Source organism: Eubalaena glacialis, chromosome 11 (assembly GCF_028564815.1).
Source record: "Eubalaena glacialis isolate mEubGla1 chromosome 11, mEubGla1.1.hap2.+ XY, whole genome shotgun sequence".
NCBI classification, from domain to species: Eukaryota; Metazoa; Chordata; class Mammalia; order Artiodactyla; family Balaenidae; genus Eubalaena; species Eubalaena glacialis.
Window position 1 is genome coordinate 48,205,255 of NC_083726.1, and position 23,985 is coordinate 48,229,239.

At 37.7% G+C, this 23,985-nt stretch overlaps 1 protein-coding gene across 2 annotated transcripts in view; it reads right to left on the reverse strand.

Moving 5' to 3' along the window:
• The window catches only part of CNOT2 (CCR4-NOT transcription complex subunit 2), a 113,719-nt gene extending 98,322 nt beyond the window's left edge, over positions 1-15,397 (reverse strand). Inside the window, exon 1 of one of the 2 annotated variants that reach the window (XM_061206055.1) lies at positions 14,990-15,397. The gene's annotated coding sequence lies outside the window, so the exon portion shown is untranslated. Of the gene's footprint in view, positions 1-12,073; positions 12,141-14,989 lie in introns of those variants that run through there. The other variant, XM_061206056.1, reaches the window with a different exon arrangement.
• Positions 15,398-23,985: the final 8,588 nt, after the last annotated feature.

The following is a 23,985-nucleotide window of genomic DNA, read 5'->3' on the forward strand; positions in this document are numbered from 1 at the left end:
ATCTTAATTCTGCCACTCATTAGCTATATGAACTTGGAGAAGTTAATTATAGGCTGTCCTACAGAACCTTTATTTCATCAACTGTAAAATGAGAAGCATTCAACAAACTTTGCATAATAACTGTGAAGAGTATATGTAAGATCATTTTACATAAAGTAAAAGCCAAAGACCTTATGATGGCTTTACAAAATCTTTCCTAACTTACCTCTAGTCCCTACCTTTTCTTCACCCATCTACCATTCTCCTCCTTTCCCACCACACTCCAGCCACATAGACTTCCTGCAATTTTTCAATCATAAGACATCAAATCATAAAACATCCTCTCCCAGGGCATTTGCTCTTGTTTTTGTCCCTTCCTGGAACCCCTTTCTCCTGAATATGCACAGGATTGCTCCCTCACCACAGGCTCACTCCATCACTTTCTAGGGGAGGACTTCCATGACCAATTTAAATCTGAATCCCATACATACATCATACTCCTTTGGACTCTTTCTCTCCATACCCTTACCGCCATCTGCCAAACCATGTTTTATTATTTTGTACACTATAATTCCCTTAGAACAGTGCCTGACACATAACAGGAGTTAAACATTTGTCAAATGAATGAATAAATAACACACAAAGTATCTAATAAAGTACCTAAATCTTACTTTGCATACCCTCCACTAGCAAACCACTTACTCTTTTCAAATTCATCCATGGATATCAAACTGAAGCCCTCCAGACAGCATAAGCTTAAGAAAATAGTAAAAATATAATCTGATTTTTGCATTAACATAACATCTTAGCTACATTTTTAGTGTTGCTACAGTATATTAGATAAAAATCTCCTTTAACTTTCACATTGTTACTTTAACCTGTTTAAACCACTTTGTGGTCAATTCTGGTACAGTACCACTATATGTTTGCTAACTTCATTTATTCGTGTAATATTAATTATTAGTTACTTTTTCCCACAGGATGCTTAGGAAGGGACCACCGACAGGATTATAATTATTTTACTCTTATTCTTATTCTTATTCTTACTGACAATAAAGAATATGAACAGAAAACAGGTAAAACACAAATTACACAAAAAGATTCACTCTTCAGAAAAACAAAACAATTCAACTTTTTTTAAATTATAAGCTTACACCTTCAAAATTTAGGACATTTTTTTTTTACACAACTATACTATACTCAGTTTCACTGACAATAAAGTAAAAAAGATAATTCACACATAGCTGGTGAGAATGTAAACTGGCACAGCCTTGCTGTAAGGCAAGTAAATATTAAAAGCTTTGGAAAATAACTTTTCATACATTCAACAAATATTTGTCAGGCCCTATATGAGGCTTCAAATACACATTAGTAAATAAAACTGACTTGATCCCTTCTCATGCTCTAGTGGTGGAATAAGAGACAAACTGTTAAATAATGATTAATTGTAATAGATGCTACAGGAGGAGGGGTCTACTTAAGAAAGAGCAGTTGAGGAAAGCCTCTCTAAGAAGTATCCTTTATGCTACAGGCTGAGCTAAACACTGTGCATATACTGTCATTCACTCCTAACAATCCTGAGATAAATATCATTATTATACCTATTTTACAGGAGAGGACACTAAAGCTTGAAAAGTAATTTGACTAAGGACACAGCATTACATAATAAGCATTGAAAGTACCTCTAATACTTTAAAATAATAATTATACTTAACAGAAATGTTTTCTAAAGAAATAACCAGGGCTTCCCTGGTGGCGCAGTGGCTGAGAGTCTGCCTGCCAATGCAGGGGACACGGGTTCGAGCCCTGGTCTGGGAGGATCCCACATGCCGCGGAGCGACTGGGCCCGTGAGCCACAATTGCTGAGCCTGCGCGTCTGGAGCCTGTGCTCCGCAACAAGAGAGGCTGCGATAGTGAGAGGCCCGCGCACCGCGATGAAGAGTGGCCCCCCACTTGCCGCAACTAGAGAAAGCCCTCGCACAGAAACGAGGACCCAACACAGCCATAAATAAATAAATAAATAAATAAATAAATAAAAATGTTTAAAAAAAAAAAAAGAAATAACCAAATATATAAACAAAAATTCAGGTACAAAACTGTTCATCACAGTTCTCCTTCTATAAGTGGAAAATCAAAATAAAATTAAATGTTCAATAATAAGGAATCATTAGGTCAGTTATGCTCTGGCCATTAAGAATCATGTTTTGGGTAAATATTAAATGACACTGGAAAATGCTTACGATGTAAATTTTAAAAAAACAGAGATGATAAATCAGTAAGTATAGCCCAATTTCCCTATTACAAAAATGAAAAGAGTGGTTGTCTGTGGATGTTTTATCTCTTCTATATTTTTAAATAAATTTACTTATTTTATTTTTGGCCGTGTTGGGTCATCATTGCTGCGCGCGGGCTTTCTCTAGTTGCGGCGAGTGGGGGCTACTCTTCATTGCAGTGCACGGGCTTCGCATTTCAGTGGCTTCTCTTGTTGCGGAGCACAGGCTCTAGGCGCGCGGGCTTCAGTAGCTGTGGCACAAGGGCTTAGTTGCTCTGGGGCATGTGGGATCTTCCTGGACCAGGGCTCGAACCCGTGTCCCCTGCATTGGCAGGCAGATTCTTAACCACTGTGCCAACAGGGAAATCCCTCCTCTTATTTTATACTTCTCTTAATTTTCCAAATTTTCCACATTCATTTTTGTTACTTTAATAATCAGGAAGAAAAACCAAAAGAGACTGGAGTGCTTTTAAACATACACACACACACACACACACACACACACACACACAAACAGTGGAAACAACAAATAATGTTTGCCCAGGTTAACAGTCTTCTAGTTTGCAGGACTGCAAGTCGTTTTTATTTTCTTCTTTTCCTCATCTTTATTTTCCACTTTTTCTGTAATAAGTATATGCCATTATTACCACTTTTTTTTAACCACAGGCTCCTTCAGCACATAACCTCACATTTGCTTCAGCCACTCAATAACAGTATTACTTCCTTGGTATGCTGCAATAATATATACCTGTATTCAAGAATCCAAAACTACAAAATAGGCAAGTTATAAGAAAATCATTTCTGGGACTTCCCTGGTGGTGCAGTGGTTAAGAATCCGCCTGCCAATGCAGGGAACACGGGTTTGAGCCCTGGTCCAGGAAGATCCCACATGCCCCGGAGCAACTAAGCCCATGTGCCACAACTACTGAGCCCGCGAGCCACAACTACTGAAGCCTGTGCGCCTAGAGCCCGTGCTCCACAAGAGAAGCCAAGGCAATGAGAAGTCCGCGCACCACAACGAAGAGTAAGCCCCCACTCGCCGCAACTAGAGAAAGCCTGCGCACAGCAACAAAGACCCAATGCAGCCAAAAATAAATAAATAAATTTATATTAAAAAAAAGAACATCATTTCTATTACAAGAGTCTTCCCTTTAAAAAATTCAAATCTCCATACATTAATTTGAATAATGTTAGAAATCAAAGGAACGTTAACTGTCCTTTTTCTGTGCCAACTGATAAATCAGAAATAAACACTATTTCTGAAATACTGTTATAACTGACAGTCTAATTTTGCAAAAGCAAAAATACGTATCTTTACCATGTCTTGGGATTTTGGCATGTACATTATTTGCCCAAAGCTGGCACATACAATAAAAATAAAATCTATTTAACCATGTAGTTCAGGATGTAGACTATTCTGAAGAATGAATTCTCTAATGACTTCTAGTTAATTGCAGCAAATTAAGTAAAAAGCCTTTGGCTTTGTAAACTTTTCTAAAATGTGCTAATAAATCATCTTCTTAGAATAATAAACATAGTGGACATAAATCAATATCTGATGCCTGAGCATACTGCTGTACCTGACAATCATTATTAAAACCACCAAAAATTATAAAGGGGCGTATCTTGATCAGGATCTGAAGATATGGAGGAATTTATTTTATAAGTTTTATATGTAAGTTTTAGATAGGAGTAAGTTGTCTTTGCTCCATTTAAAATTATTTGCCTTAGATATATGAAAAAATGGAGGAGCAACCTGAGAATTGGGGGCGGCAAGTTTCCAGTTTCTAGAGTTTTAGTATATGTTTTTAGAAGGAAAACATATTTTACTTGAAAGCAACTTTTTAAAATAACAGTACGAGATTAAATAATCACAATCAGCAGAACTCACAGGCACATACCATCACTAACTAGATTTTTAGAAGGGTGACATGAAAAGCAATGCCTTTCCCTTCAATACACAATCATTTTCCAAATTCATTACTCTGTGATTCACTTTCCTTACTTTGCTACTGCAGCTACTTAGTACTATTCTACTTTCCTTATATGGTATTTATTTTAATGCTTCAAAAGGCTCAGACCCAAAAGATCTTTAAAATTATTCATACACATTAAATAATGCAAAGAATATACAACAGTTTCAAACTACTGCACTGACTTCTCAATGCTCTAATTATAAATTACAAATGAATTTCATTTGTAGGGGAAAAAAGGCATGCATGATGTTCACAAAAATATGTTTGGCTAACAATAATAAGGAGAAAGAACACAGGTTACAAAAACGAGGAATAAACCAGAATATTCAAAATCTTTCACCCTTAATGAAGAGGGAATGAAGACAAGGTAGACCTCCTTATATACACTTGCACAGAAAGTATCAGGAGTTCATCATGCAAAAAAACATGCAAGTATTAACTGGCCTACTCTGAGACATAGCAGAATCATTTTTTCCCGCACTCTTCCACGCTCCCCACTCCAATAGCCAAATATTTAATTAAATAAAAATGAAGGGCAAACCACATGAATGCAGCAGTACCACAAGGTAAACTGAATGAGTGAATGAATAAATGAACCACACAACTTAAGAAACTACTAGTTTCATTACAACCACTAATAATCAGTACTCATTACCATAATACTTTCACATGCTTTACAGTTAGCCAAACATTTTTGCTTTCAATATCTCAGTTCTCATCAGCAACATTAGGACGTATAAATGACTAAAAAGCTGAAGTTCTCCAATACTAATCTGCCCAGGCACATAGCTAATAAATTCATGGAGCCCAGACTAAAACCCATCTTCTGAATTCAAGTGTGGTAGTCTTTCCAAAATAATATATTATCCCTCCATTAAAAATGAGCACATGCTCAAAGGTAAATAAGTGACCTTTCTCAACTTCCAAAAAGTAAATCATAGGTGCTATATTAAGTATTTCCTCTGAACTTCCTCCAGAATTCTGAAATATTTACTCTGTATAAAGGAAAAGAGGAACCAACATTGCTAAGAACCTATTGTCAGGTGTTTTGCACTGTATTTAGTCCTCTAAATAAGCCTAAGAGAAGATATTTTATTAATTTTAAGGAAATGGAAACTAAGGCACAGAGAAGTAACTTGCTATAGATAACCTAACATAACTCAGGCTGTAAGTGGCAGACACAGTCCGAGTGCTAAATCAATGCTCTCCCCATTAGATTTATCCCATTTAACAAAGGAATTATTAAGTGCCTATTATGTGCCATACACCATGCCAAATGCTTCAGATAGAGCAATGCTAAAATGTATCTATGTTACCCAAAATATTACACATAATACTTAACACAACACCATCTAAACAAAATTCCTCGTAGGAAAAACATGTCTAGACTGTAAGAACAAAACTGCACTCTTCTTGTTCACATTTATAAATTTGATACAAAAAAAAGGATAGTGTACTCTATGAAATAAATTGTGGCTAATTCTCATTTGCCTCAGAAGCTCATATTTAAGTGGCAAGTCCCACTCCAAAAACAAAAGCAAAAAACAAACAAAAACACCCGCAAGAGCCTTTATTCCTAATATCAACCTTATGAGGTAAATACAGTTACTTATCCACATTTTTCGAGTGAGAAAACTGAAGTTTAGAGAGGATTAAGTCACACAGCTAATTAAAAGCATAACTGGTGATTCCAATTCAGGCTGGTTAGTACCAGAGACTTTAACAAAATCATGTAAAATTCCAGCAAAATAGAACTCTCTTTAATAGGAAATAGTTATAATGAGCTCCATTTTATTCAGTCAAAAATGAACTAAACAATTAGGCAACTTGGGCAGCTCCAAGTCATCACGTAGAATCATTAACTTTTGCTATGAAAAAGTGGTATATAATGCATAGTATCAAAGTAGTAATTTGCTCAAACAGCATTCTTAGGGAATCAATTCTTTTTATTTAAAAACATTCATTTGGGCTCTTTTTTTTTCAATGTCAGAATAAATAACGCTAGCAACCTAAAATAAAGGCACAGCTGTTATGTGCAGTATTTTGAAGAACACACACACCTCAGCATTGCAAAATATGCACTGCTAGCAATATATTACAGGTATAAGCTCCTATGAATGATTATATTGCTAATTTAGATTTTTTTGGTATTACTCTAATTTACTGAAGTAATGTTAAATCTCATGCCTGCAAATAATGTCAAATAACAACATTCAAACTCTGCCTGCCCTAAAACTTACATAACAAATTCCATCCATTAATATGAAACTTTTCATTATGGGCATTGGTTTCTATGTATAACAAGTTCTCTGGAAGATAATAAACTACAGAATTTCAAAGTTCTTAATAATTAAAAAATCCTGCCAACATGAATACAGAATAACTCTATAATTTGTCTAACAGAGAGAAAAAAAAAACTTTAGAAATACACTAAAGCATCAAGCTTGTAAATTTAATCATAAATCGTCGGTGGAATCTAAAATTTCCTCCTGAAGCACAAATCTTGATTTTCACTCACATTGTCAAAAATAAATTGGTTAATTATTCCTCATCATGTAAAAAAAAAGTCTCTCACACTATGGCAAATTCATTCCCTCAGTCAACTTCTCATGAGGTTGCAGAACTGCATCAAGAACGATAGGAGATTACTGTGCCATTCTCTAAATCCAGCCTAGTCTTCCAAACTTTTTGTATTTGCAATGCTGATTCCGTATCCTCCCCTACCTAAGTGAACTCCAAATCACCCTTCAGAACCCAGTTCAAACATCACTGACCTGAAACCAACTCTTTAAACTCCCTCAAACAAGGTTGTTCTACTCTAGCATGTACCCATAACATGCACCACAAAAAGTGAACTTCAAGAATTATTCACTGCATCTCTAACAGTGTATGGCACATAGTAATATTTATTGAACTGTACAAGGAAATCTAAGTAAACATGAAAATCATTACTGATTAATTTCTTAGAAAAATCTATCTAAAATATTGCAAAAACAAAATCTTTTAGAGGTTTTGATAATTCTATGCAAACACAAAGAAAGTTTTAAGTTTACTCTCCTTTATAATTTTCCACTAATACAGATACCCCCCCCAACCTGATCCAGAAAACATCATGGCCTCTTAAATGAAAAATAATTCCTCCTCCCTATAGTTCTTCATAAAATGTATTATAAATTACTGGGTCCATCATAACATTTTCAGCAGTTGAAAGACACAGATTTACATCTTAATCATCTCTTTTTCTTTTTCCCTTTAGAGTTTACCCCTATTTATGCAGAAAGCACTAAGTAACTACTGATGAAATTCCTGTTTTCATCAAACATGAAAAACTTCACTCCATCTCAGGGTCTTCTATTCTTTCTGCCTGGAAAAACATTGACCCAGATTTTTGCATGGCTTTCTCCTTTCTCAGTTTCTGCTCAAAAGCCACCTCCAGAGAGGTCTTGCCCTCATCACCCTACTTAAATAGTCTCCTCCTTCCATCCCTAACCAATTGCTGTACCCGTATCCCCCTTTATTTTCTTCATCACAGTTGCCACCCTCTGAAAATTGTGTCTACTTGTTTATTATCCGTCTCCCCCTCTAAGACATTAGCTCCATGAAGGCGGAAGCTTGTCTTGTTCACCATCATATATACCCAGCACTTACAGCAATGTCTAGAAGAAAATAAACACTCAAATTATTAAAGGATTTAGTTGAAAGTGTCTACTGAAAAACAAGCAAGTTCTATGAACTTTGCATCTGCAGAGAGAAGAAAAAGTCTTCACTTTCAAACTATGCTCTGAAACATCTTAATAGCAGTCAGAGGTCAAATTCCCTGAAGCACTGGACTATATATAATTGTTTTATACATACATATCTATTTTAGATGTGTGATTCACAATCATACATAACACAAAAGTGCATCATATATCAAATTTAAAATTTGGAGATTGCTATCTCTTCCATCAGGTTAAATAGTTTTGCTATAGACCTCAAAGTTTAGCCTGACATGTCTATGAATATATGTACTATTTCTCTTAAGTGTGCATAGATTAGAAAGTTTCTATAGCTCTGAATTTTTTCTAATCTAAGGCCAGACATGCTCACTCACATAAATTTATAAAAACGACACCCCAAAAGCACTATTCCATGCACTACTAAATCAAGACAAAGTTAGCACATGACCTCAAAATATAACTGTGTAATAAGTAAATGTGTAAAATGTAGTATCTGTAATATAATATTATTACTTACTCTCACTATAACACAGGATTATTACTAAAAGTTTTGGTGTTCTTGATGAATATGTTTATCATTTTTAAAAATGTGAGCAGCTGTTGCATTCTCCCAGAAAGTCAAGCTTGAAACACAAATTTCCTAATACTTCTCTTTCAAATTTCTATATTAATTTAATTAAATGATCCTGAATCTGCAGGATGATCAATTAAAAACAAAAACAAACCTTCTACTTACATCTACTTAATGTGATAAATCAGGATTTTCCCTATAGAGTAGCATTAAATTAAGTGAGAAAGACACTAGATGCTGAGTCCAATCTAAGGATAAAATGGCCTTTAAAATTCCCATTTACTAATTTTCACACTAATCAAAACAGTTTGATTGTTCTATCTTTATGTTAATGTTAAAATTTAACCTTATTTAAAACTTAACATCAAAATGACAGCCACATAAAATTATGATGGTGTAATATGGAAGTGCTCTGCAGGCTGTAAAGCACTTTTTAGGTACGTGTTAAGTAGTAAAATTAAGTCAAAAGGAATGAGGTCCTTTGAATGGCATGGTAAACTTACTGAATATTATTATTTTACCAATCTATGAAAGACTCTTTTACAAAGAGAAAATTAAGTACAAAATTTGCATGAAGAATAAGCATCGTAATTTACAATGTAAAAAGTAACACAAAAACACATTCCTGCCAGATATGACACAAAACCAAATGTTCCCCTCGGAAACACATTGTATTACATAATCTGTCATTACATTTTGTCCAGATGCTGATACAAGATGGAGTAATGTTTCAACATCCAAATATATAAATGGAAAAATGGTATATCAGTAAGTTTGAAAAAATGCAAGTGTACTCATTGTTACCTAAAGTGCCAGAACACAAAATTTCCTCCTGCTTATTTTATCATTCCTTGGCAAAGTAAATATGTACTGTACGTGCATTCTCATCTACTTTCACATAAGGAGAGACCTTTCAATCCACTAAAAGCAGAGAAAAAAGGGATGTTCCCAGTACTAGAACAAACTCTCTTTTAAGATAATATACTCTCTGTATCTTCAGTAGCTTTTAGTCATTAAAAAGTCAATAAAAAAAAAAAGTCAATGAAAAATACGTAGGCAAATGAGACATTTCTAAGATCTTAAGTCAAATGTTTAGCATCTTGGGACTTCCCTGGTGGCGAAGTGGTTAAGAATCCGCCTGCCAATGCAGGGGACATGGGTTCGATCCCTGGTCCGGGAAGATCCCACATGCCACGGAGCAACTAAGCCCTTAGTGCCACAGCTACTGAGCCTGCGCTCTAGAGCCCGCGAGCCACAACTACTGAAGCCTGCGCACCTAGAGCCCATGCTCCACAACAAAGAGAAGCAAAGGCAAAGAGAACAAATAGAAGCTGGAGCACTGCAACGAAGAGTAGCCCGCCCCCCCCGCCCCCCACCCCGCTGCAAATACAGCAGCAACGAAGATCCAACGCAGCCATAAATAAGTAAATAAATTCATTTAAAAAAAATGTTAGCATCTCCACTAAATGCAATTCTGTAAGTCATTTACTGTTTTGATTTCTATAGTTCAAAAAAGGGACACAAAACTGGTGCACAATCTCTTATTCAAACCCTTAAAGGCCACGTATTTCCCAGAATTGAAATTTGTCAGATTTTAGAAAGTTAAGATAGCATATATATTATGTATGACCTAACACCTCCCAGGGTGGCCTAGACAGCACTTGCCATCAAATACATTAATATTTCTGCATCAAAACAGAAAATCAGGTTAACACAGATAGACCATGATTAGGCTACCAATTTCAGTTGGAATTTGCCTTCACACTTGCTTTTTTAAAAAGTCAGTTTTTAGAGCTTTTGGAAATTTGGACAGCCAATAAAAACACATTAAATCATCTCAGCCAGTTTTCATAAGGAGAATGGTATTCAAAAACTAGAGAACTCCTACTTTGTACTAGGTACTAGGTCAGGCACTGGGAGTAAAAAGGTGGCGGCCAAGGGGGAGGACATAGAATCTAATGTCAAAAAGCCCAAACCTAATAGAAGCTCACGGTTAAGCAACTGTAAATATATTATGGGGTAAACACAAAGTATCTCCTTCAACCAATGACCTTAGCCATACAAAATACAGCAAGAAATACAGACCTAAACACTGCCAGAAACACTTTGTTACTTACATCCTTCCCTCAGTCCTGTACTCACTCCACACACATTTTTCTAAGAAGCTGGTTATCTAGTTTCCCATAGGTAATTAAGAAGCAGAACTGTAAGAAATGATTCAAGGAAGTAAAGGAATGCAGGATGCCCTTCTTCCCATACCCTTTTCCAATCTGTTGTTTCCGACCAGTGGATTGGGAAACAACACATGACAGCACTGTCAAATGACAATTTGGCGCCAGTTCAGTTTACTGCATATTTATTGATAACCTAAGTATTACGCAGTTAGAAGGTACCAGAAATGTAAATATAAATAAGACAAAGCCCTACCTCTCAGGTGCTTACAATCCAGTGGAGGTTAAGGTGGACGGTTGGGGATGGACAGTAAATTACAATACCATGTGACACATTCAATAATAGAAATTTGAACAATAAAAGCAGTACAGCAGAAGGATTTGGGAAATCAGGAAAGGTTTCTTTAAGAAAGTGACACCAGAGTAGTTTTGAACGATAAGAAATTTGTCAAACAACAGAGAAGTGATACTAAAAATACCACCACCATCCCCTAAAAATACCACCACCATCCCCTCCAAGCCCCGCATAAAAACATATGCATGAAAGCAAAAAAAGGGAAAACTTTCAGGGTAAGTGGCAGGTATGTCCAAAATATCTAGCTATATCTAAATAGACTCAGGTCCCTGGTGTAAACATATACAAAATATTAAAGTGTGTCCAGAAAAGGAAAATTATGTTTTTTTCCTCTTAGATAATTCATTTTGCATTTCATGATTATATAAGCTATGTGGCCTTACCAAAAAAAAACATTGTAAACCATTTTATTAATGCATAATGTAGCATACCCCCAAGTGATAATACCAAGAGATTATTATCTGTATTTCAGAGAACAAGATATCAGAAAAAAAATATTAGGAATTCTTTTTTCCAAGTCATTTCTAATAGTATAGACAAAGTAAATAAATAAACAAGCCATATCAGCATGACTTGTCATGAGAGGAGTTTTAAGAGTTTAAAAAAGGATGTCAAACAGAAAAACTAAAGCAACAAGAACAAAAAAAATATATATATAGTATTTAAGTTGAAGAAGGAAAAGTTCAACGCACAAAACCAAGGTAAAAATTACAAAATAATTTTAAAACCTTAAAACCCTAGTGTTCATTCTATTTGTTTTCGAAGGTAGACGTTCTACAACAGACACCAATTTTAGTATAGATCTTTCCAAAAATACCTAGTAAGTCACAATGAAATTCAACTCCTCTAAGTATTATGGGTAGAAATCATCCATAGCAAGGAAGAACAATCACATGTATCATCAACCAGAATGATTCCTGTCACAGCACTAGATCCTTTGATATCAATATTGTGATACCAATATTGCATGTAATTCTATTCAAACATTACAGTGCAACTCAGATTAACTCTGCCTCTAAAACTGCCCTACCTGGTACCTTGGTTTCTTTGGCTTCTTTGTGCTACAAAATCCACTAGAAGTCTAGGTAACAAAATCTTGTTAAGTAGTATCTTTTCTGAAGATTGTATCACTGTTTGCATAAATTGTCCTCAAATGCCTATTAAGCAAGCACATGGAAAGTTTGCCTTTAAATATGTAATCATCACAAATGAACTTCCTACAGTTAAAAATGTTGACAATTAAAAAATACTGTTTAACACTGCTTTTTAAAGAGCAAAGAACAGTTAACTTATTTTTACCAATCTAGTAATGTCTAGTCATTATTTCATATTTAGATGTGAAGCATACCTTTTCTTTATTTTTCTGTATTATTAGAAAATCTTATGAAGCATATTTGTGAGTAAAAAGGGTAAAACTATAACTTCCCACGGGTTGCAAAAAATTCTGTAAAGGTCTTTCAAAATACAAATACTTTTAATACCAGTATCTGCTGAAGAGATAAGAACCAAAACAACTGGGTTAGAAGAAGCACTTCTAATGAAATCTACTCATAAATCTAAATATTTATTTACTTTTGAACAAAGAAAATTTTCAGATAACTAACTGTGAAGTACCTATGAAAAATCAAAAAGTAAATTAAATATCCAAGGTTATTAAGTAAAAACACAGGTAACTAGTTCTCTTGGGGAGGAATATCATTCTGAGGTTTATTTTCCAAGATCAAGTAGTACTTTGAAATGGAAGGGAATATAAATCACTCACTCATGCATTTTGTCTTCATTTTTCTGCCATATAAATTTACTTTAAAACTAAAGTATTGTAGAAACTAAAAATCTTTAAAAGGTTGTATTTCTTGCTTGGTTAAATGTACAGGCAATTCTAATTCCCCAAGAGTATCAGATTAGGCTACAGATATCGCTATACAGTATACTTAGAATAAAAGGGTTCTGCCAACAAATGATGCTTACATTAATTAGAACGCCAAAAAATGTGAAAGTTTCTCAATTCCTATCTAAAATACAATACAAAGTAATCACAGAAGTCACTGCAATTCAAGCCCTCAGGGGAAAAAAATGAGAGTAAAGAACCTTTTTAAAATTAAATGAGGATCTTACAAAGTCAAGAAAGAAGTGGAGAACTTTTGTCTTTTTTTTACATGTACTTTGTATTTTTCCTTTAGATTTAATATTACAAGAGAACTACAAACTGAAGCGGAGTTCAACATACAAAGTTAACTAAAGATCTTGGTCCATTAAGAAGTATTTCAATGAAAAGAGATCTGAATGTACACATCAAACCACCTTAACGTAGCCATTTAGCCATTTCAGTCCACTGTGATTCTTAAGCAACCCTTTAAATCTGGGATAAAGTTATCTTCCAAAATTGCAAAAGAGATGTCTTCACTGGCGTTTGGGAAATAACTTGTCAAATATACCAAGTATTCCCAAACAACAACATATACCCGGTATGTAAAGAGATATTTTCAAATTTCTAAGCCCCACCCCCTACTTTATTACTTCCACTTATGTTGTTTTAAGAGGCAAATAACGCTGCACTTACGATTCTAGAGGTCTAGAAATTCCTAAAATCAAGCATGACAGAAAATCTGTTCAACTTTGAACTCTAAATTCAAGCATGGCCTCCCTCGTGAACAGATTCTAACTAGGTACTTCCTACCATTTCGCCAACAATCTAAGGGTTGATATCACTGTACTTAATTATTAGAAACCGTCCAGAAGATTAAGAAAGGAGTAGGATTCTTTGACCAAGAGTTTTGAAACAAAATGTGTTGCATTCGGTCTTCTGGATGTTGAAAAGTGAAGCCATCTCCTAGGATTCGAAGGAAGCTGATGTTTAGGTTCCTTCCAAGAGTGTGGTACCCGTATGTAAGACTTTTGTAGTTGTAATATCATACCCACAGTGCCTGGAATAAATGCAAATTCTAAGACCTTGGAAATGTTCTCATAAAAGGAAAAAACTCGTATTCGCTAAGGCCCATAGTTACCAAGAGTTAGAGGCTGTCTCTCCTAGACGGACCACAGAGCCTAAACTAAGAACTAGGAGCGCCTCTTTTAACCCCAGTCACTTGTTCCGCGAAACTTTTAAGTTAGACCCAAGACAGCAAAAGGTGGAGAGGCCCCGGCGGAAGTAGAAACCTAGGTCTTGCAACTTCACAGACTGAGGCGCCTCGGGTTCCTCCGCCGCCCTAGGATTCTCCGGACTCAGTCTCTACCAGACCACGGAAGCTTCACCCTCCGGGTACGCAAGCAGAGGAAGCATCCCAGTTGCACTCTTTCTCTTTCACCACCCATAGCCTTCGGTACCCAAGGGCCTGGCAGCTCCTGAGGCCCGTTAGCCAGTCCAGTGTCCCCCACCTTTTACATGTACATACACAGAAACACACATAAGTTGCAGATGATGTGCGTGTACTGAGAAAATGTGAAGAGCCAGAGACCGCGGCAGCTGCCAGGAAGGCGGCAGCGCTGTCTAAAGCGGGCCCGGGGTCCTTGGCCACCGCCGCTGCCACCTTCTCTTCTTCCCCAGGAAGCAGCGCGGCGGTGGCTCCTCCGCGCTGGAGAGAGCCCGGGGGAAAGGAGTCTGAGGGAAGCCCCAGCGCCAGCTGAAGGGACCGGGCCTAGGATCCAGAACTGCCGCTGCAGCGACCCGACTACAGCGACGCTTTACGTCCCGTCCACCACCCTCCCCATACACACCCCCTCCCTCCCTCCACCGCCACCACCCCCCCTCCCCGCCCGCTCTGCTCTCCCTCTCTCGATTGGAGCCGAGACAAAAGCAACGGGAAGCGGCGGGCCGGGACGCTGCCCGCGGACCCCGGGCGCGACCGGCCCGGCCCCGAGGCATTCCCCCGCCTTGCGGGGGCCCCGAATCCGCCGCCCCCGCCGCGCGCCCCACTGCCAGACTTCCGAAAATTTGCCAAAAACTCACCGCATGAATTTTCTTGTCCCGCGGATCCAAGATGGCGACGTATCCACCGCGGAGGCTGCTGGGAGCAAGACCTTTACCCTCTGACCCCCGCCGTGACCCCCGTCGTTCCGACTTCCCTCGAGGCGGCGGCGGAAGGTGGGAGCGGCGATTGCCGACGGGACAGAGTTGGGGGTGGGTAGACCGCTTCCCGCGCGTTCGAGGGGGGTTGGGGAGGAGCGCTTCACTCCCTCACCTTCCTCCCCGCGGCCTCCACCGTCTCTCTCACCGACTCGCGGGGAGGCTCGTAGCTTCTCCGCAGTCGTTACAGGGAGCAGGGCCTCTGCGGCCGCTACGGCTCCCCTGGGGCCGGGTTGCTTCGCAAGGACCACGGGCCCTAGGTCCGAGGAGGACCGCGGGCTCCAGGGGCGGGGAATGGTGAGGTGGCGTCGGTCCGCCCTCCCCGGGGACGCGGAACGTGTTTGTGTTTGTGTTTGTGTCGGACACCCCGCCCCCCTCCACGTCCGCCTCGTCCCGGCCCCACCTCGCTCCCGCCACCTGAAACTGATCTGATCGCTGTCCCCTTTTCTTCCCTCAGCCCCCGAAACCTCCGGTGCTTGTTCACGCACTTCCAGGGACCGGCAGCACGTCACCATCAACTCTTGAGAAGTGAGTTCCCCTCAGCCTAAAACCCTTGGTATTTTCTACTCACCCCCCTTCCTTTTTTGTTGTTGTTGTTTTTTAACTTGTCGGGAGGGAGCATATTGGGGAGCAGGTTTTAAAAATACTGTTGGGTGAGCTTTGCTGAGTTAGATTTATAGCACTTTTCTCGCTCCTACTCCCCAATCCCCACGTAAACTGGAGTGACTGTCTGCGCTGTCACCAGGACCGTTTGAAATTACGGTGGCTTTGGGGGAAACTTCAGGAGAGTGAAGTCTCTGCTTCCCAGAAAAATAATTGTCACTCAAAGTGAAATTAATTTTATTTTCTTTGAAATAATAAATCTCTCTCTATTCCTTTGTGTATTGATCAACTCTTCCCTTTTTACTTGACATTTTTGGACCTAAAAAGAGCCTCTGCATGCATGTTTAGGAATTGTGTAGTTTCATAAAGTGAAAATTGTTAATTCCTTTCTACTTGAGTAATAGAATTCACTACTGTAAAGTACAATTCATTTGGAGTAAATAAAATGTCTACTTCCCTTGTTTTGTTTCTTTTATAAAATCATCCTTTCCTTCCAAAAATTTACTGTGATTCAATTTAAAATTTATCACTGAAGAGCAAGAGGCATCTGTCAGTCATAAATAGCAAGAAAAATAAGCATACTATAAGATAATAGGTGACTTTGTTGTGTTTACAGAGTACAAGGTATTTTGATAAATTAGCTGATGTAGCCAGTAGAAAATGTTTTGCCTGGTTATTCATTTCATTAAACATTCTGCTTCATTGTGTTTTTTTACTTCAGGAAATTTCAAGGAGGAGCAACACTTTATGTTCTTCCTTCCCTTTTTCTTCCCCTTCCCCCAACAGTTCCTTCCTGCCTCTTCAGCTTTCTCTTCTACTATGTAAGATGATGTGTTAAAATATTGACTATACCTCTACGTATATGTTATACATATAGGTATATTAATACATATATCTGTGTATTATTGAGCATTTTAATCTAGCTATTAATAACTTGACAGTTTAACTATTAATATTTGGAATTGTAAGACAAAATGATAAAAGTGGGGTATGCGTCTATGTATATAGTAACATCAAGTATTACTTACCATTCTAATCTATTAGTTTGACTTATATAGAGCATAGGACTTTGTTAAAGCCAAAAGATGACCCTTATTTTTATCATCCCCATGTTTACTCAGAGCACAAGTTTTTTGGGGGTGTTTTTGTTTTTTTTTTTTAAATGGTGCCTCGGGTCTCTCAACACCCAATTCTGTGAATTTTATTTTATTTTTTTATTTTTTGGCCACACCACATGGCATGTGGGATCTAGTTCCCTGACCAGGGATCGAACCTGTGCCCCTTGCATTGGGAGCGCGGAGTCTTAACCACTGGACTGCCAGGGAAGTCCCACAAGTTTTAAATAGTATAAACTTTGGTAAAATTGGAGAAATCACTTCCAAAAGGAGACAGGTCTAATTTGAGGGTTTTGTTCCCTTGGGTATTTTACTGGAAAAGATAGAGCAGCAAACATTTTCATGGTAAATGTGTAGCATAGCAGTGTTGGGGGAAAAATACACTGATACTATTGTTTTCTTGAGAACGCTATTTGTTTAGGATAAATTTACTTTAAGCCTTGTTGAGAACAAGTTTAAAATTGTTCTATTAGTGGTGCCCAATCTTTCATAAGTTTGCGAAATTTGTTTAATACCTACCTTAGAGGTAGCTTCTAGGTATTAAATAAACCAACATTTCTTATATTTATGGCTTTCTAATAAGCATTCTAAGTAGTACATTTTTAATATTGTCCTATTGCATCTAAAAGTTCGTCTTTATTGCTAATATTGATAAAATTTGCCCATTTGGTAGGTTGTGAGTTTTTTCTTTAAACTATTCACTTTGATAGATTGTCTTACTTGAAAAATAGGCCATACTGAGTATGTATTTTGTGTGTTTTTGAAATGTAAGATGCATCTTATAGAAAAATTACCGATTTAGATTGAGAAAAAAATTCCGTATTAAGGGAAGAATGACTTTGTATATAACTAGTTGTAGAAAAGGGAAGCCTCCCATTTTTTAAAAGGTATAGACAATCCTGAAAATCTTACCATGCCAAGGAATAAAAAAGAGGCATCTCAAAATTAGCATATGCTGAAACAGAACATTTGAATCCAAATTGTCTTCCTGTAGTCTTCCTGATTTCCGTAAACAGTACTGCCAACAGTTCACTCACTTGCTCAGGCAAAAAAGTAGGAATCTTCTGTGATTCCTCACACTCTCGGTCCAATTCATCAGCCAGTGCCATCAGCTCTTCTTTGTGTTTATTCTGCATTCAACCACTTCTCATCACCTCTGATGCTACCACCCTGTCCAAGCCACCATCATCACTTGCATAGCAATATCCATACCATCTCTGCTTCCACTTTTCCCTGCACTCCTTTTAAACCATTCTCTCCATACCAGCCAGGGTGATCATTTAAAAAACTTGATGAGGTTATGTAACTTGTTTAAAAGCCTGCAGTGGTTTCCTTGAAATAGAATAAAATCCAATTTCCTTACCATGGCCTTTAAAACTGCATAATCTGACTCCTGCCTTCCTCTCCAACCTCATCGTACTCTCACCCTTCTCATTGCCTCCTTTCTGTTTCTGTCATGTACCAAGCTTTTTCCAGTCTGTAGCAAACAACGACTGTTAGTTGTTCCCTAAAATTTCTCCATTTTTTTCATAGTAATAGACATGGTCATATGGCTGTCCAGAATAAAGACTGTATTTTCTAGCCTCCCTGTAGCCATGTGGTAGTTCTGGCCAATGGGTTATAAGCAGATATGTGGCTCCCTTCCAGAACCATCCTTAAAAGATAGCTGGTGCACACCTTCAGTCCTTTGCTTCTTTTCTTATATCCTGCACCCTGGAATATAGATTTGATGGCCTGGGACTCTAGCTGCCAATTTGGGTCATATGCAAGCTCCCCCATCTTAGGGGTGGCAGAACCTCAGCCTGGTGAAAACATGGGTCCTTGACCTTTCTAGAGTACCATATCAGCCCCGCACTCCTACATACAGATTTTGGTGTGAGGAAAATGTAAACTTCTGTCTTGCTAAAGCCACTATTTTTGGCCATCTTATTCTCAATTGAACTTAACTGATACTCCATCTCAGGACCTTTGCACTCCAATTTTTTTTCTGCCTGGGATGTGGTTTCTCTATGTCTGTATGGCTAACTCATTCTTATCCTTCAGTTCTTAATTCAGATATCATTTCTGACTAGCCTTCCCTGGCAACCATATCTAAAGTAGCTCCTTTTCCCATTTACTCTCTTTTACATGACCCTCTGTTTTCTGAATAGCATTTGTAATTGTATCATTATCTTCTTTATTGTTGATTGTTTCCCTACTAAAAATGAAAGTTCCATGGGAGCAGAGACTACATCTCTTTTGTTCACTGCTTTATCCCCACACATAGTATACATTAGATAAGTACTGTCGAATGAATGAGACAGTGAATAAATGAACCATTGAATGAATGAAATAGATCCTTATCCAAGATTAGGTAGACTTTTTAAAAATAAATGTCTTAAGTTTTCCTTCAACACATAATGTATAAAATCCAAGGTAGGAATCAGCTAGGAGAAATAGTGCTAAACTAATGGTATATGCCTAACTTCCAGCCCTTGATGATGAAGATGTATACCTTTTTCTGGTATATATAATAAGAAGGTTATTACAGAAAAAAAGCTTAATTGGTGAAGCAAACTGGCAAATCAAAAAGCACTGCAAAATAATACCTAGGGCAGAAACTCCCACTACGTAGAGGGAGTGATTATGTAACTTACTGGACCTCAGATTCTTCACCTAAAATATACCTAAAATATACGTAAGACTCTTAAACTTTGAATGGCAATGTTATAAAAGTTTAATAGTAAGTCCAACTTATGAGTGACCTAACATGTTAAATATTAATTTGGTCTTCAGGTATTTTTTTTTTTTAATTAATTAATTAATTAATTTATGGCTGGGTTGGGTCTTCGTTTCTGTGCGAGGGCTTTCTCTAGTTGCGGCAAGTGGGGGCCACTCTTCATCGCGGTGCGCGGGCCTCTCATTATCGCGACCTCTACACAGGCTCCAGACGCTCAGGCTCAGTAATTGTGGCTCACGGGTCTAGTTGCTCCGCGGCATGTGGGATCTTCCCAGACCGGGGCTCGAACCCATGTCCCCTGCATTAGCAGGCAGATTCTCAACCACTGCGCCACCAGGGAAGCCCTCAGGTATTATTTTAACAGCTGATTATGTCTTGATAATACTGGCGAGGGTTCAAGGAAACAGGGCTTCTTATACTGCTCAGAGTATAAAATTGGCACATTTCTAGTATGCAGTTTGGCAATATGTATCAAAAGCCTTGAGCATATACATTTGACCCTGCAATTCCTCTTCTAGAAATGTATCATAGGAAATAAGGATATGTGTAACAATTTGATTACAAGAGTGTTCGTTATTGCATTATTAGGATACTGGTTAAATAAATCACGCTACATCCATACAACAGAACAATATTCAGCCATTAAAAATAATGTGGAAGAAGTTTTATTGACATGATATATTAAGTACAAAGGGAAAGGTTTAAAATATAATTCCAATTTTGTGAAAAAGTTTGTGTCACAAAGGTCTAACAGGATATGTGCAAGTTATTCAAAACTGCAGAAGTAACTGTTGCAGTTATTTTTGTTTCATTATATCTATTTCATAGTTTTTTTTAAATTTTCATAGAATAAATTTTTATACTGATCAAAATTCTACCTTTATCTTTAAAGAAAAAAGCGGATAATTTGGGGAAATAGTATCATATACTCAGTTCCCAAGCCTGATATCTTTTATCCTTTCTTATTCCCATGCCCCACAACTAATTACCATTTCTTGTTTTACATTCTAAATACTTCTATGATCCTCCCGTACATCTCCATTCCTTCAACCATTCTCGTAATCATTCCCTCATAATCTCTCATCTGAAATTTGAAAGAGATTTTTTTTAAAAACTGGTCTTTCTTCATTAAGTTTTATGTCTCTCCAGTCTTCAAGACTACCACCAGATTTTACAGTACACATCTTAGGAGACCCCCACCCCCTCCACCCGCCGCATAAAATCTTTATAATGATGCCTCATCCACTACAGGATAAAAGTGCAAACTCCTTTCCGTGAGGTAGAAAGCCCTTCATGTTATAGCACCTTCCTACATTTGTAGCCTTAGGTACTACTTGGGGTTCTAGCCTAATACTCGATGCTGCTTCATACTTCAAACCTTGCAGTTTTCTTCCCTCTGCTTTGAGTGACTTCCTCCTCCTCCCAAAATGTCTTAAACCAGCATAGTCTCCTATGCTGGTTTAAAAAATATGTCCACAAGGGAATTCCCTATTGGTCCAGTAGTTAGGACTCCACACCCTCACTGCCGAGGGCGTGGGTTCGATCCCTGGTAGGTGTACCAAGATCCCGCAAGCCATGCGGCGCAGCCAAAAAAAAAAATGTCCACAAAATCTTTGATATTTTATTCTTCAAGAAGTGGAACTACTTAATTCACCTCCTTCTGAGTGCACGATGAACTTTGTGACTTTCTTCTAGTAAATAGAATAAGAAGTGACCGTGACTCTGAGACTAGGTCATAAGAGGCATTGAGACTTCTTCCTCTTGCATATTCTCTTGAATCACTCCAAGGGAAGCCAGCTGCCATGTCATAGGACACTCAGGCAGCCTGTAGAGAAGCCTATGTGCCAAGGAAGTGAAATATAACAGCTGACAAGGAACCAAAGCCTGCCAACAACTGTGTGAGTGAACTTAGAGGCAAATCCTTGGGCCTCCTTGAGATGCCTCCAGCCCCAGCCAGCAGCTTGACTGCAACTTCATAAGAGACCCTGAACCAGAACCACCTAGCTAAGCCCCTCCTGAATCTGATAAAATTTGTTTGAAGCTGCTATGGTTTGGGTTAATTTGTTATTTGGTAATAGAACCAAAACATCTTCCTTCGGGACTCGTGTGAAATTTTTCTGAACCCACTTTTTTCTTCACTTCCTATGGAATTGGGTTTTGCCCAACTAGACAGTGAGCTTCTTACAGGCAAGAGCTATGTCTCCTTTATCTTTTTTCCTCATTTCTAGCACAGTATTGACAGATGTTAAGTCCTCAGAAATATTTTGCCAGAAGGAAGTGAAAAATTCTTTGACCAATTGTCAGCAACTTGAGGGTAGAGACCCTGTATTTTTATCATTTTATCTTCCTTTACACAGAATAGGAAAGAAGATAAGCAGATGCTCCAGAGAGATCTATGTGATAAATAAGGTTAGACCTAAGTGTTTTATACATCAACAAGTGTTTTTAGCACTGATATGCCCAGCATTGCACTAAAAAGAGTTGTGAGCAACATGATTTGATTAGAGAAAAATATAATTAGGAAATAGTAATAGCAGCAACAGATAAAGCAAACACTTAGAACCACCACATACCAGGCACTATTTTAAGCATTTTTCCTGTATTAACTCATGAAATCCTTACATCTACTTTTATGTGCTAGGAATTGCTAAAATCTGTGGTACGGACTATAAATTCTCTTCTAGATCAGAAAAGGGAAGTGAGATCAGACTGGCGTGTCAGGGATAACTTCACCACTTAGCTGTTTAAGTTCCATGTTCAGTGACATAGTTTGGATAGATGTGGGTGAAAGGAAGAGACGTTTTCAGTGAGGGGAATAACATGAGGAAAGGCAGCTTGTATTAGTTTGCCAGGGCTGCCATAACAGAGTACCACCAACTGGATGGCTTAAACAAACAAATTTATTTCCTCACAGTTCTGGAGGCCAGAAGTCCAAGAAAGGTTTGGTTTCTTCCAAGGGCCTCTGTCCTTGACTTACAGATGTCTGTTTCATGTTCATGTGGTGTTTTCCCTGTAAGTGAGTCTGTCTCCAAATTTCCCTTTTTTATAAAAACACCAGTCATATTGGATTAGGGCATACCTGTATGACCTCATTTAACCTTAATTACCTTTTTAGATGTCCTATCTCCAAATAGAGTCATATTGTGAGCTACTGGGGATAAGTACCTCATAAATTTGGGAGCCGGGGGACAATTCAGGCTAACTCAGAAGCAGAAATGAGCATAAGCCAGAGACTAGAAGCGGCCTAAGATAAGCAGAGGGGGCTAGTGGAATTTATGTATCAATAGAATAAGGTTGCAGGATTTGGGAGTATTTTAAATGTCAGGCGGAAAGAGTTGATATGGATGACTTTCGCCAAGTCATTGCTAATCCATTCCCAAGGTTTAGTCAGCACTTTAAAAAAAAAAAAAAAGTTAAATATTATAGAATCCTTTATAGTACTTGTTTTTATCATATCCAATTTTATCACCTAACATCACTGCTCTTACCAAGATAATTAAATTATCCATGAATCATCTCAAAACTGAGATATAAGTTTTTACCTGTTCAAATGAATATCATAAAATAAAAATTGATTCTTTTGCAGGATGTTTCCCCAAAAGAATCAACAAAATGCAGTTGGCCCTTGAGATACAGTTCAGCCCTGAAAGGGTTAAATATAAATTTTAACATTGTTTCTAACCATCCATTTCACATTACAGCGTTTGACAACAGTCAAAAGTTTGGCACAAAAAAATTATACACATTTGTTCAATGCACGCTAGAAACAGCAGTTTTGAAATCAGGAGTAAGCATTTGTTTCAAAAAGGAACCCTCTGTTGATTATCTGGTTAAACGTGAATAGTTAATTTAGTCCACAAAGACTGCATTGGTAATAATCTGTGAGGACACATGATACCAGTTTCATTTAAACAAACAAAACAGTTATCACAAATAAGTCTGTGCAGTAAGAGTGACAAATATTTCAGTAGTACATATACCAAGATGCCTTAAAGTTGCCAAGGTTTAAGAAAAGTCAGCAACACGTTAAATATACTAGTGTTCAACTCTGAAATCTTCCAAAATATGAAGGGAATAAAGCCTTTAGCTTGCCTTCCCAGTCTGACAAATTCAATAGAACTAATAAAAAGTGTTACCGGATCATAGGCTCAGTTTCTATGTATATTTTTAGAAATTGCATAGAATCATAAGAGCATAAGATCTAAAACAATTTTTTAAAAAACAGCATACTGTTTACATGAAGCATTCACCATTCTAAAATGAGAGTCATTATGACGGTAAATGACCAGCATCTCTAAGAATGCTATCATTTTGGGGAGGGGGACATGTTCCATGGTACATATTCTTCTTAAGATCACTTTTTATGGTCTTCCACACAGATTGAGGTTACTGTTTACTTTTAGAAAAGCATTTTATAATGCTTGAGAATCTTTATTAAACTT